General features: G+C 36.7%; 1 protein-coding gene across 2 annotated transcripts in view; it reads right to left on the bottom strand.

Annotated features, from left to right (window-relative positions):
* CSGALNACT2 (chondroitin sulfate N-acetylgalactosaminyltransferase 2) overlaps positions 1–14,670 on the bottom strand; it is an 81,088-nt gene that overhangs the window by 27,574 nt on the left and 38,844 nt on the right. Inside the window, exon 1 of one of the 2 annotated variants that reach the window (XM_075217140.1) lies at positions 11,293–11,313. The exons of the other annotated variant lie outside the window; for it this stretch is intronic. The gene's annotated coding sequence lies outside the window, so the exon portion shown is untranslated. Of the gene's footprint in view, positions 1–11,292; positions 11,314–14,670 lie in introns of those variants that run through there. 2 annotated transcript variants of the gene reach the window in all.

Below are 14,670 nucleotides of genomic sequence, written 5' to 3'. Positions count from 1 at the left end.
GTCATCGCGCATGCGCGAAACGGCAATCTAGCCCGCGATATAGCGGCTGTGCGTTAGGCACTGTTTTATGGATGATGCAGTAGGATTCTTTTATAAGGACATCTATCCTATGCCTTTGGAGGTTTTTAAAAGGGGTGGAAAGAGTGGGTATGCAGCAGCAGTTTACAGAGTGTGGGCAGCATCCCTATAAAGGGATATAGCGGTGGCCATGTTGGATGAGGGCAATCTGTGTGGAGCCCACGTAATCTTGTCAGAATGACATTTTAATGTCATAGTTGCAAATCCCTATATATCTATATAAACATAGGGGTCATGTTACCATGAGTACACATATATATATATGTATATGTATATAATACAGTACATGTGGTGAATATTGAATAAAGTATAGCATACCAATTAAGCATATACAAAGAACATATAGAACATATTAATAAAGGGCATGTAAAAACATATTAAAACCATATAAAAACATATTAAGACATATTAATAAAAATATATTAAGACATATTAATAAAAATAATGGTTAATACACTCCTAAAAAAATAAAGGAGGTTATGGAATTGATAATAATAATGATAAAATGGATTTAAAACAGCAGGAGACATCCATTTACTTCATAATGGTTACAGAAAAGGAGCCATTTCATAGTATTCATTAAGGCCTTGTGGGGCTAGGGTCCCTAATTCAAAGATCCAGAACATTTCTCTTTGTGAGAGTTTGGTATCTAGGGCCCCGCCTCGTGGACCTAATGTGACATTTTCAATTGCTCTGAAGTTTAGTTCGCAAGGATTTGAATTATGTTTCTCTAAAAAATGGCATGATACTGAGTGGCTTTCAACTTTGTTTTTGATGTTCCTCACATGCTCTTGTATCCTCAGTTTTAGGGGGCGTTTGGTCTTTCCTATGTACTTGAGACCGCATGGGCATTCTAATAAGTATATCACCGAAGTGGTCAGACAGTTCATAAAGTGCTTAGTGTGGTATTCTTTGCTATTGTTAAAATTATAAAAAGTCTTTTTTTGGTTGGTGTATCTGCAGATGTTGCAGTGATTACATTTAAAAAAACCTTTCATGGCTAGGAAAGTATTCGTAGTTTGTTTTTCATTTGCAAGCATGCTTGGGGCCAGGAGATCTTTCAGGTTCTTATTTTTCTTAAAGATAACTACTGGTTTGTCTGGGAGGATACTGCTAAGTACGGGATCTTTCTTTAAAATGTTCCAATGTTTATTGATAGTAGATTTGGTTTTTGCTTCACCACTATTGTATTGGATGATGAATGAAACTGTGTCCTTCCTATTTTCATTTTTATGGTATTCGAGGAGATCAAGTCTATTAATTGCTTGTGTTTTTTCTATTGCTCCTTTTATGAGTTGCTCGGGATAGCCTCTTTTCTTAAATCTGTCGGCATACACAGACAATTGTTCTTTACAAGAGGCTTCATTACTACAATTTCTTTTAATCCTTTGAAATTGTGAAAAAGGTATATTAGTTTTCCATTTCTTTAAATGGGCGCTCTTAAAATGTAAGTAGCTATTAGTGTCTACTTCCTTGATAAAGTTTCTAGTGATTACTGCATCACCTGTGTGTGTAAGGATTAGGTCCAGGTATTCTACTTGTAAGGTGTCAACTTTTGCTGTAAACGTGAGATTGTACTCATTCAGGTTTAGATAAGAGAGGAATTGGTAAATTTGTTCTTTGTTACCATTCCAGACTAATATAATATCATCTATGTATCTTTTATATAGGATTATATTTTCTGAATATGGGTTGGGATTATAGATATATTGTTGTTCCCAACTGCCCATAACGAGATTCGCAAAACTTGGTGCAAAAACTGTGCCCATAGCGGTGCCAACTGTCTGTAAATAAAATTCATCTAAAAATTTAAAATAATTGTGTGTGAGAATGAAAGTCATGAGTTCACAAATAAAGTTATTGTGATTTATGCCAAGGTCAGGGTCTGCGTCTAGGTAATCTTTACAGGCCTCAACTCCTTTCTGGTGCTTGATGGAGGTGTACAGCCTGCTGAGAGACTTCTACTATACAAGGGGATGAGACTGCAGACCAGTCACTTACAGATAAGCCTTTTTAAAGCATATATATTGTGAGTTTGTACTCTTAATGCTATATTTGAATAAAATGTTCATGTGAAAAATACTACACCATATGGCTTTTTATATATTTCCTTTTATGATGAGCGGATAAGTTTGGTGTCGCGGTTGTTTTAGAACATACATTTTATCCATCGTTAAGGAGAATTGGTTGCAGATCATACTCCGGGAATTCTAAGGAGCTACTATACAGATAAGCGGTTTGATTTTATATATCTGGTACGCACACCACTTCTATTTATTCTGCACGATCAACTTTTGAATATATTTATCCTGTACTACAGTGATCTATAGCCATCTGTGGTGCAGATACAGACACCGTCCTGTTCTAACTACTCTGGACTATTTCTGTGTACATTTGTGCTTATATGTTTATATACATTATATACACCTGAAGGCGCCGCCCTTTACCATTTATATCCCAATATATATATATATATATATATATATATATATATAAAAAACCAACAAGTTGATATAAATGGCGCTAGTAACCACAGCGTGACAGAATTACCAATATAAATCAATTACAGTATCAAATGGATAAAGTTCCAGATATATAGTTGGCAGATATATAGAGCGGCAGCCACGATGACCTGTAGCCAGATGGTCAGTCCGGAAATGGAAACACTGCAACAGAAGACAGGCACGGCGCCTCAATGTGTATTATCAATTTATATATATATATATATATATATATATATATATATATATATATATATATATAGACGGATGTAATAAGCTGCGTACCAAAAGGTTTTAGTAGGTCGTCTTAATCATAGATGGGAGACCCTCCTTCTAGGCTGTTCCTCCCAATAAATCACACATCGGACAATGCAGGAAAAAAGAGAGTAACATAGAGTAGTACGGTCATAGTATACATCACACTTCTTGTGAGCATGCACACCACCTACTTAGGTTTCCTTATTATGAAAGAAATCCTATATACCCAAGGTGGAGGACCATATATAGTATATTAGACACCCACGTGATGTATAATAATAAACTGCGTACCAGATGTTTTCTGGGTAAAAACATTAATAGATTCCTTAGATGATCAAATATATTCTATCCATCTCAACCTCATTCAATGGCGGCGAAAATGACACAGAAAGGAAAGGTATAAATATACAATTGAGTTTTAATAAAAAAGGTATAACAATGCACTTACATCAAGGAGTGCAAATATATGCTGGCAAGACAGGCTCAACGCGTTTCGTCCCGGTAACAACGGGACTTCCTCAGGAGCAAAATAATGGATAATCATACCATGTAAATCCCCAGCTTTATCTACCGCTGAAGCGCCATCTTGGCGCATGCGCAGATGCCGCCCATCACCGCGCACGCGTCAAAACAACTTTATTGGCACAAGTTAGTATCAGTGCAAGACTAGATAGACCTCGTATATATAGTATTTATAATTGCTCACATCATTGTTTGTCCATATAGATGTGAATAACACAATCACCTTAAATAAATGATTCACTTTAAGCCAAGATACATATCACATAACATAATTAAAATATCGCTATTAAATGTACTTTTAAAATTGTATATCACTATTAGCTGCAAAATCTGAATATATAACCCCACCAGATCTCTTCACATATTCAATAAAAATTATTAACTCAAGATTATATTTCAGCTATACGGGAGTTACTATCAAAAGGTCATCATGACAATATTCTATCAAAAGAAGAGTTTCAGTTTTTATTTACATCTTGTCCTGTCATCCCTACCTTTTACTACCTCCCTAAGGAACCTATTAATGCTTTTACCCAGAAAACATCTGGTACGCAGTTTATTATTATACATCACGTGGGTGTCTAATATACTATATATGGTCCTCCACCTTGGGTATATAGGATTTCTTTCATAATAAGGAAACCTAAGTAGGTGGTGTGCATGCTCACAAGAAGTGTGATGTATACTATGACCGTACTACTCTATGTTACTCTCTTTTTTCCTGCATTGTCCGATGTGTGATTTATTGGGAGGAACAGCCTAGAAGGAGGGTCTCACATCTATGATTAAGACGACCTACTAAAACCTTTTGGTACGCAGCTTATTACATCCGTCTATATATATATATATATATACACAATTGATAATACACATTGAGGCGCCGTGCCTGTCTTCTGTTGCAATATATATATATATATATATATATATATATATATATATATATATATATATATATATATATATAGTATCTATATGATCTTAGATATGTATGGTGCATGAAGAAGATTACATATTAACTCTATACATCGCATATAAATACTTTGGTGAAAGGAGAGGTTGTGTTCAAAATCCTGAGCTTGCTCCTCCCTGCTCTAGTAGAAAAAAAAATTATCCTTCTCTTTAAACAAGCTACTTGCGATTCTGACACTTTTCTCCTGCATCCTCAGTATCGGTAGCATTGGGGAGGAGACACAAATGAAAGGGAGCATTTCTTGAGCAAATAGTTAAACATAACTTAGCATGCAAGATTTTTGTGTGCATTATTCATGATACACAAATTAAGTAATGTCTGTCCACAAATCTGTAGCCCTCGGAAAAATAGAAATCCTCTGCCAGACTTTAAAAAAAACAAATGATGACATTGCTACACTGTGCTCATCAACGCCCATATTCATGCAATTTTAGGTCATGGTCTCCACAGATGGCTGTGGTGGTAATAACTGGACATTGCCCCAAAATTATAGGCAGACATGCATGTAAGCAAACCCAATGAATCAAATCACCACAAATCCCGGAACAAAAAAAAAATGCAGCAGCCTGAACAAAGCTTAAAACACAAATTTTCATAAGACCACACCAGAGAAGATGCATGGAAAAATTTGAAGGCATATGATTAAGTTATTGTGCTGCACTATTGCTGGGTACCTTCTCTACATAGTTTAACCCGAAAAGTGTCGATCCTAAACATATCCTATTTGCATTATACAATAGGCCTTTAACCCTATAAAACACTGGGTGGAAGTTGCCCACCACAGTGAAATTCTACAAATGTTCCCCTAATACATTTCAGCAGTAGTTGTCTATAAAAGGTTTATTCCACCAACCATTTCCACTTCATTGATGAAAAAAAAAAATTAGATTACACCAGATCATCACAAAAACAAATATTTGTGGACAAAAACAATTGTATAAACAATCATATTGTCTCATTCGGTGGCTCAAATACACATAGAGGAGAGATTTTAAACATTGCACTGGGGTCTTTAAGTATAAATATAAATAAATATTCTGCTAGAAACAAAAAACAAACAAACTCAAAAGTCACCTGATATTTGGGCACTTTACCCCTGAAAAATATAGGCGTGCCTGGGTGCCAAATCCAGTAATCCTGTTCTGGACAGTTCTGCAACTCACACCTGTTTTTAATAATTAACACATTGAACAAAAGGCACCAATGCTTCATTAGATTACATAAAAAAAGCAACATTATTAAGAAACCCTGAACTTGGCATTATGGACATGTAGCACCTAAATGTTTTGAAGAATCCATGTGCAGATCATGTTCTAATAAAGATAATGTACAAGAAGCCAGCTGTTGCCCGTCTTCTATTCTCATTACATGCTAAAAGCTCACATCAAGCCAGTTATAAATGACAGTAAAAACGTGCCATGGTAAGCCAAGTAAGTTGTACTTGTACTAAGAATAGAGTTCATTATCTTAGGATAAAATCCAGAGTAATACTTCCCTGGTAAATGGTCCAGCACAGCTCTACCCTCTACTACTACTAATGGGAGGAGTTGCCCCCTATGGGCTTCTCAGTGTATGCCAACAAGTTCACAGACGACACCTGCTTATTTGGAGAAGTAGTAACACGGATTCTGGTTTGCTACGGCTATAACAAAGCTCAGGCCTATACTACATAAGGAAACTTTACGTTAATTACTTTTTATTTGGCCTGTTGCTCAGAGTAAGTAATCCAGATCACAGATTTACTAAAATATGAGACATGCTTACATAAACTGTACAACAAAGCACTTTTTGCTAAAAAGATTATATAATTGGGCTTTAACCTTATTAATCGCCAGTATCTCTCCAACTCATCTTTTTTTCACATAGGGCAGTGCAGGAAATACGTATAGGAAAATTTGAAGTTAACCACAGATATTTCTCCGTAACAGGAGACCAAAAAAAGTAAATTGTGTAGCAAATAAAAAGGGCGTCAGCTATTAATGGCGTCCGTCCAATATGGCAATGTAACTTGGACATTCCTGAGCCTGGCACACACTGTACCAGGACTTCTGACATTTTTTAATGCCAGGGACAATCTGTCTGGTTTCCTGTAGCAATATGAACACTCATAAGGACTGAGAACATGAAATTCCATGCATGGACACTGCTGAGTGCTGCAGTGGACTACAGTAATACAGAACGTGTAACTAGAACGAGTCCTGGCACACCATTACATATATGGAGCAAGTACAGCTGAGTAACTAATTTTTACAAAACTGTTCGGCAAACAAACATATAGAGATGTTCACAATGAAGATGCTGCATGTTTGTTGGAACAGTTGCAGATCTACTGACTATAACAGTCTCATAAATGGAATGCTGCTAAATGGTTACCACCAAAAAACGTTACATGTGAATGCATCAGTGTCTTTTTTTTTTTTTTTAAAAAGGGAAAAAAAAAAAAAAGATACACATACGTGGCCAGAGTAGTCTAGCATAAATGTGAGCAGTACCATCTGCTTGTAATTACTGGCCTTTTTAAACTGTTCAGTGAAAGATGTGGAAATCAGAGGAAGGAGCCCCTGAACACATAGGAAGTCAGAATTTGATTCCTCCGCCCTATGGGCACGAAAAAATTTAAATAAAAAAAAAAGATCAGAGTGACATGGCCTGTATGCAGTTGCTATTATCCCAGAAGACATAATGGCTTGTACAATTACAGCATACAGGGTGGGATGGGCAGTGGAAAACCAGTGGCTGGTTAGTGAGGAAAATTAAAAGACTGGCAGTGTCCAGCTGTTTAACCCGTTCAGTGCAAGGGAAGACAGGCCTCCTGCTTCACTCCAGATGCTCAGTTAAACCTTATCACTGCACTTGTTGCAACCATGTTTATTATTAAATAGTCAAAATACTTTCTATATTGAGAGGGATACATTTCTACTTGCACATATATGTCTTATTAACACCTTTATCATTAGCATAGGATGCTACCGAAAATTGTAAGTACGCCAATGTTGTGGTGGACAATGGATCCCAGTGGTCCAGAACTGGAGCAGTAGCAGGATGAACAATCTTTGAAGATCACAAATTTCATCTATTTTTAGGTAGTGCTTCTATTTGTACATGGTGGCAAATCTTTTACATTCATAACACATTGGAGAGGTAGAAAAAAAATTTGTATACTGTACACAAGAATCACCTCCACAGTAAAAAGGCTGAGACAAAATAAAAAGATATGGGCTACTTATCAGTCCAGTGCCAAAAAGCAGGAATCTGCAGAGGAGTGACCAGACTGGATCATTCAAAGTCACCAGAATTTCATTAATGCTAGTTGTCACATGTCCCTATTACATTGTACAGAACCATAAGCATAATTATACTGACCCATGGGTCCTGCCAACAAGAGTATTATGATCTGAAGATAAAAAGGGATGAACACAAAGAAATATGGGAGTGTGTCACTTACTGCTGCACCCCATGAACTGCAGAAAAGCCTGTCGTCAATCTTTAAAAGCAACTTATAAGCCTCTACCTGGGGTGTTTCTCTTTCTCTTTGCATTCTATTTATTAACAAAATTTTCCCAGGGGCAAACAAGGAGTAAAACAAACTACCCTAACGCTGGGTACACACTACAGTGTTTTCAGCCAAATATCGAGCCAATCAAACTATAAATTACTGTTCGCCCCGATATCGCATTATTATTATGAGCCATTATCGTTCCAAAGCACACTGTACCATTTGATATGATTTTTAAACCAATTTAAAATGTTGCTCAACAATGGAACAATATTGTTCCAATTCTGCAGTGTGTATGCACTCACGACCAGCAGTGTCCATAGATCTCTATGGAGTGTGCAGAGTCATGTGATCTTTTCAGCCAATGGTTATGACAGATAAAGAGCACAGATCTGAAGGTAAATCATGTAAAACATCTATAGTGCGTACACATGAATCGGCATGCAGAACAAACTTTTTTCTTCAGTTGTTTGCAAAACAGTTAAGGATGTTGCATCGGGAGAACTTTTCTGTAGTGTGTACCCAGCTTAAAGCAACAGCTTTGTAATATATAAACCACAACTGAAAACTGAAGCAAAGCATTAATGAGCAGCCAATATGCACGAGTTCTGGTGACAGGTTATAACTATTTTTCCTTTTGGGTTTGAGACCCAATACCCAAACACATTTTCAAATGAAAAGTAGATTTAATTGCTAACCAATGTCTCTCATGCAGGCAGATTATTTTGTGCTCCTACTTAGTAGACTTTACTTTGTATAAAAAACACAGTGGCAGACAGCAATGTAATATTAGGACAGAACAACTGCTGAGCTTCAGGGGAGATTGTTAAAGTTTTAGTCATGGTCTTACTAGAAATGTCAAACATTAACTGCACATGAATCATAAAAGACACTAAGTCATACATTATAGCTTATACAATACAATAAAATCATTGCATATTTTAAACAAATTTTGTACTCAAACTCCAATGTACTAGTAGTTAATGCAATCCACTTATTTAACTATTGGTAAGTTTGGGCAGAGATTAACACTTGGCCATCAAACCAGTTACCTTGCAAAATATTGAATTTGTGTTCTCACTGGCAGAAATTCAAACACTCAGATTACACAGCAATTACAAGTTAAAGTACAACTGCAACACAGAGCAAAGTCTAACAAAAGAATGTTATTTTCCCAATGAAAGATTTTAAATGTCAGTAATGGAATAACCATCACTGCTCACTAACAAATTAACTTCAACCGTTTTAATGCAATACAAATGATATCTTAATTACATTAATCACTGTTTTTGAATACAATTTTAATTATTATTTTTTTTAAAAAAAGGCCACAGTTGGCACTTTCTGTAAGAGCACAAACCATCACATTTACCTTTAGTGCTCAGAGGCTTTCTTTCCCACCACTGGGTTCTGATCAGGTCACTTTCTCAGCACATGCAGAGATCCCCACAGCCTGACTTCCTGCGGTAGCTGATTCTACCCCTGTAACTCAACTCTACAGCAGACTAGGGAAAGTGCTGTGTGAAGCATTTCTCAGGCACAGACCATGACCACAGGGACCAGCACAAGGAAAAGGGATTAACCCATTTTTTGTGTTACTTTGCTGTGCGCTTCTGAAACACGTCAGCTGCGAGTGACCAGCACCAGACGTTATTATGCCATGGTCACTCACCACTTAAAAGACTCCTTTACAAAGTAAGAAGTGTCCATGATGCAAATAAAATCGAAAAATGGCATGGACGCTATATCTGCAGAAACTCCAAGTGCTTCAGAGCAAACTGCATTTAAATATACTCAAAAAAGTATAACCATTCAAAGCTCTAAAAGGGAAAACATATATATATATATATATATATATATATATATATATATATATATATATATATATATGAGTACAAAAGTATTTATTACTGACTGACATCGTAACAGATCCACAGGTTGCACAAATTATTCGGGACCACATTTCATTGGATGTAACTAGGACAAAGATTGCTTTGGGAAGCTCAAAATATGCAGTGGAAACAGACTGCTATTTCACACCTTACTGCCTGCCGTTTTAATTAGACATTTTATCATTGTAAGCCTTTCCCACTATTTTTGTGAAACTATAGAGAGAATCCCACTTAGATACTAAACCAATCTCCTGCACTCCAGCTGTTGTTTACATCATAACACAAACTAGGGATAAATACACAACATTTTTCGCACATGACAACCCTTGCCATTCGTATTATTACCACCATCTTTTATTTGTAACGCGCCACAAAGGGTCCGCAGTGCCGTACATAGAGCTTGGCGAAAAAGTACAGGGTGACAATACATGGCATACAAGGTAGTACAAAACAAAGTGCAGTAAGCAAAGTGTAATAATTATAAACAAAGAGCAATATGTAGAAACAAGTACCAATTTAGAAGAGAGAAGTACATAGGGCACAGAGATAAAAGAGAATTCCAATGTAGATAGGAAGGAAGGAGAGAGGTGGGGGAGTGACTAAAGGTATGCGCATGTGCCCGATAGAGTGGGCAACACTTACAGGATCAGGGCAGAGATGGAAAAAAGAGGAAAGATGGGTACAGGAGTCAAGTGACAAAATGAAGAAAAGTGTCGGGAGGGCTAAGGGCAAAGGAAAACAAGAGGAGGAGGACACAAGGAAAGAGGGCCCTGCTCAAGGGAGCTTACAATCTAAAGGTGAGGGGGAGACTGACTGGAGAGACAGAGTAGTAAGAGGAGGTAAGGGACAAGAACACGGAGGGAAGAGGAGCAGGGAGCAAGAAAGAGGGGCGAGGTACAAAAAGGTTAGAGAGAGAGAGAAGGATGCAGAAGGGCAGGGTTAGGCGTTCTAAGGGTAGGGTTACCTGAACAGGTGGGTTTTAAGGGAGTGTTTGAAGTCAGACAGGCTAGGTGAAAGCCTGATAGAACGGGGGAGATTCATTCCAGAGAAGGGGGCAGCACGGGAGAAGTCTTGAATGCGGGAATGAGAGGTGGTGATCAGATGGCAGGTAAGGCAATGGTCGTTGGATGACCACAATGGGCGAGAAGGAGTACGAGTGGAGGAGATGAGGTTTGTGAGATATGGAGCAGTGGAATTAGAGAGAGCTTTAAAAGTGAGGGTGAGGAGTTTGAAGAGGATTCTGAAGCAGAGGGGGACCAAGTAAAAGGCTTGACAGAGAGTGGAGGTAGATGAAGATCGGCGGAAGAGGTAGATAAGTCGGGCGGCAGCATTGAGTATGGACTGAAGAGGAGCGAGACAGGTGCGGGGTAGTCCAGTAAGGAGGAGGTTGCAGTAATCAAGGTGGAAGAGATAGTACCAGTTGAATTTCAATATATCCTACTTAATAAAACATTTATATGTATACAAAGTGAAGTTTCAACTGTCATATATAGATGGAGATGTCATGGTAATTGTAAAGGATGTTTATGTAGCATAATACTTTATATATGAGCAGTTTAAAAGTATCAAAACTACCTCAACAAGAGGCCATGCTCCCTGCAGTCCTTATTTGTCTGCAATAAAGAAAAAAAAAAAACATAAAATGGTCCAAATGGTACGATTTAGAAAATTTTACATTAAGATAAGGGTTAAGAAAACAGTAGCAGTATGATAAAAGAACAAAACAAAGTACAATAAAATATAATTTTAAGAAATGAAAGCTTGGCAGCTAGCATGAATTTGCCTTTAAAAGATAGAAACAATAAAAAAAATCCCTCACAGAGGATTCAATGTAAACAAATATGTTCAAATAAATCAGGGAGTGAGGGGACACCGTGCCTGATGCATAATACCTTCACTGTTCTCAAAACCAAGCTGTGCTGGACAGCTGCACCCCACCTGTGAGACTTGGTTTTCACTTCTCTATCCCAAGAAAGTTTAATACTAAACAATAATATACAGAGCTATTTAACATTACATCCAAATACCATTTTAGTTAGGAAAAAAATATTTTTTTTACTATAGGGATCCCAGAAATGGTTTCAACAGAACTCCTCATGTTTTTTCTGACAAGGGAATGCAAAATTACATAGTGAATGGATAAACGTGATGGATAAATATGTTTTCCAACCTAATAACTATTTGACAATTAACCCTAAAAAACTTCTCTTCTTGCTCATTAAAAGGCATGCATTGATGCATTTGTTTTAGGTATATATTTTTGTCTATGTTTAAAATTATTTCACATTTGGCCATATTGTCATCCAAGTGCTTCTAATCAAATATTATCACAAGGAAAATCAGACAAGTGCAATAACTTATAAACAATAGCCCCAATTGGGTCTACTATAGGATAACTGGAATTCTTGTGATTTCTTCAAGCAACAAGCCAGATTAAAAAAAAAAAAACTTCATAGAGCAATGTAATAAATTACTAGTACAGCAATTTGGGATGTTAAAAGGCTATATAATGTCTACATTATCCATCATTCTTGCATAAAATTCAATGTTAACCCTGAAGTACAAGCTAATGTGATCTTGCCCAAAAAATAAAAAAGATCAAAATAAAATAATTATGTGAGGCATGTGTGGCGATTATGTTAAAAGGTTATGCAGTAATGCTGGTGGTACCAAAATTCTGAATGAGACTATGGGAGCCCTACACTAAACAGGTTTCCTGGCTGAGTATAGGTAGTAGTAGATGAATTGGTAGACTGATCCTACCTTTTGCTAATTCTATGGGAATACTCCTCTGTTAGGTGCTACTTGATAGAACATTGATACATTCAAAAATTGAATTTCATTTAATTGAAATAATGCCTAGGAGTACTAGAAAAGGAATTACTGTATTATTAGTATAGTAAATAGGATTGCACATGGAAATACACGATTACAAGAAATATATATTTATATATGACAAATTTATAATAGAGAATACAACACAATCAAATAACCTCTAACTGACACAATTTTAGACTTTAGATATGCAATCTCCAGTCACAAGCATATTTTCTATCATTTAAAATTAAATTCACACTGACACATTGCTGTTGGGCAGGCTCATCTAAGCATGTCTTCATGGCGGGGAAAAATCCAGGGTTACATCTTTAGATCCTGGGACAGTTTCTATAAACAGGAAAGTTGGCAACCATGTCCCTAGCTAGGCAGTGCTAAAAGACTGTCAGGTTGACAGATAGAAGGCTGGCGTGATAATGACAGGGAAGTCAAATAAACCAGTAAAGAGTAGACAGACAAGAACATAATCATAAGCACACACAAAGAGAACAGAAAGCTAGGAAGTCAGAGATAGACTTGAAGTTTATTATACAGACACACCCATAAATGCCGGAATGACTAAAATCAGGCAGAGACTTACTGGGGCTTTTTGTTTCATATAGCATACATGTGATGTCACAGCAAACTTAAAAGATCTTTCATGGCATACACGTAGTCTATGGAGGTACCAAACACAATGTGAAACTGAAGAGGATTCTATAGCAAGTGTTATTGCCTTAACCATCTACCACAAAATCATAACATCTTGCAAATTGGCCTTTTTCATACTGCAAAGCTAGATCAGAATTTTCACACTCACTCTCTATTAAAGGCCAGCTGTGCGTTTGTGAAAGAGGAACCTACTGTGTACCCAGACTGCTATTTTACACAGTAGTCTAAAAAGACAGCACAAGGAGACCACTGTTATCACTCAGGAATCTCCAAAACAAATATTGTAATGTGGGAGCTTCTCTCATGATCTTCCAACATTTCAAACCAGCAATAAACATTTGTAGCTGCAGCGGGACACTGTATAAAATGTTACACAATAGAGATCCTATACCATTTTATGAAATCCAACTTCCATCCTTCACAATCAAACACATTTTGATCTTACATTGAAGGAAAAATAGTATCATGTAATGTTAAACATAGCTGGTGAAAACAAGGGAGTCTGTATGAAAGTATGTTTAACATGCTTGCATCCATATGTAGTTTCCACTACACAAAAAGATCAGAGTCTTCAATCTTATGTTTGTAGCCCCAAGGGGACGAAAACATGCTGTTGTCAGATCTCATTCTTACAAAGAAAATCTGTTTAAACAATAAATTTTAATAGGCCACATGGTATTTCTCATATGTGGAATTTCTTTTATTTATACAACAAAATAAAAAAAATTGTAGCTTAAGGATTTAGCACACAAAAACATGTGACATATTTCAGAAGCAGCATGTACTAAAGGTTTTTACAATTGTCAAAGCATTATTTCAGGGTTGTTTTGTGTGTCCCTCCCACCCCCAATAGTCGTAACCTACATAGGAAGTTCAAGTTCAGCTTAATGCGTTGACAACACTGGGTATCCCACATTAAAAAGCATATGTGAAAATTAATTCAAAATGTGCTCCTCTTTAACGTGTCTATGTTGCTATTTCAAGCACAAATCAAGCCATAAAATGTTACAAAATAAGAATAAGCAGTGATGTAAGGCTGGATACACATTACAGAAAAAGTCTCCAGATGAGATATCTTTAACGATTTTACCAACGACTTAAAGTTACGAACAGCATGCCGATTCCTGTGTACACACTAGACACATTTTACACTGCTTACCTTCAAATCTGTGCTGTTCATCAGTCATAACCATCAGCTGAAAGATTGTGACTCTGTAAACTCTATGGAAATCTGCCTACACTGCAGGTTGTGAGTGCATACTAACTTCCACATTTGCCTGGCATTGCTTCATTGTTTATTGAGATTTTTAGTTTGTTTATAAAATCAAATACAAATGATATGCTGCGCTTTGGAACAATAATCGCTCATCGTTGGAACGTGCATACTAATGTGATATCCAGAACTTAATGGTCCTTTATTGTGAGCGTGGCTTGATAATAGGGTTTCCTTGCTTAGGCTGTACCCAA

This window comes from Mixophyes fleayi, chromosome 6 (assembly GCF_038048845.1).
Source record: "Mixophyes fleayi isolate aMixFle1 chromosome 6, aMixFle1.hap1, whole genome shotgun sequence".
Lineage (NCBI taxonomy): Eukaryota > Metazoa > Chordata > Amphibia > Anura > Limnodynastidae > Mixophyes > Mixophyes fleayi.
The sequence above is the reverse complement of the archived record's forward strand: the minus strand, read 5'-3'. Positions and strand labels throughout refer to the sequence as shown.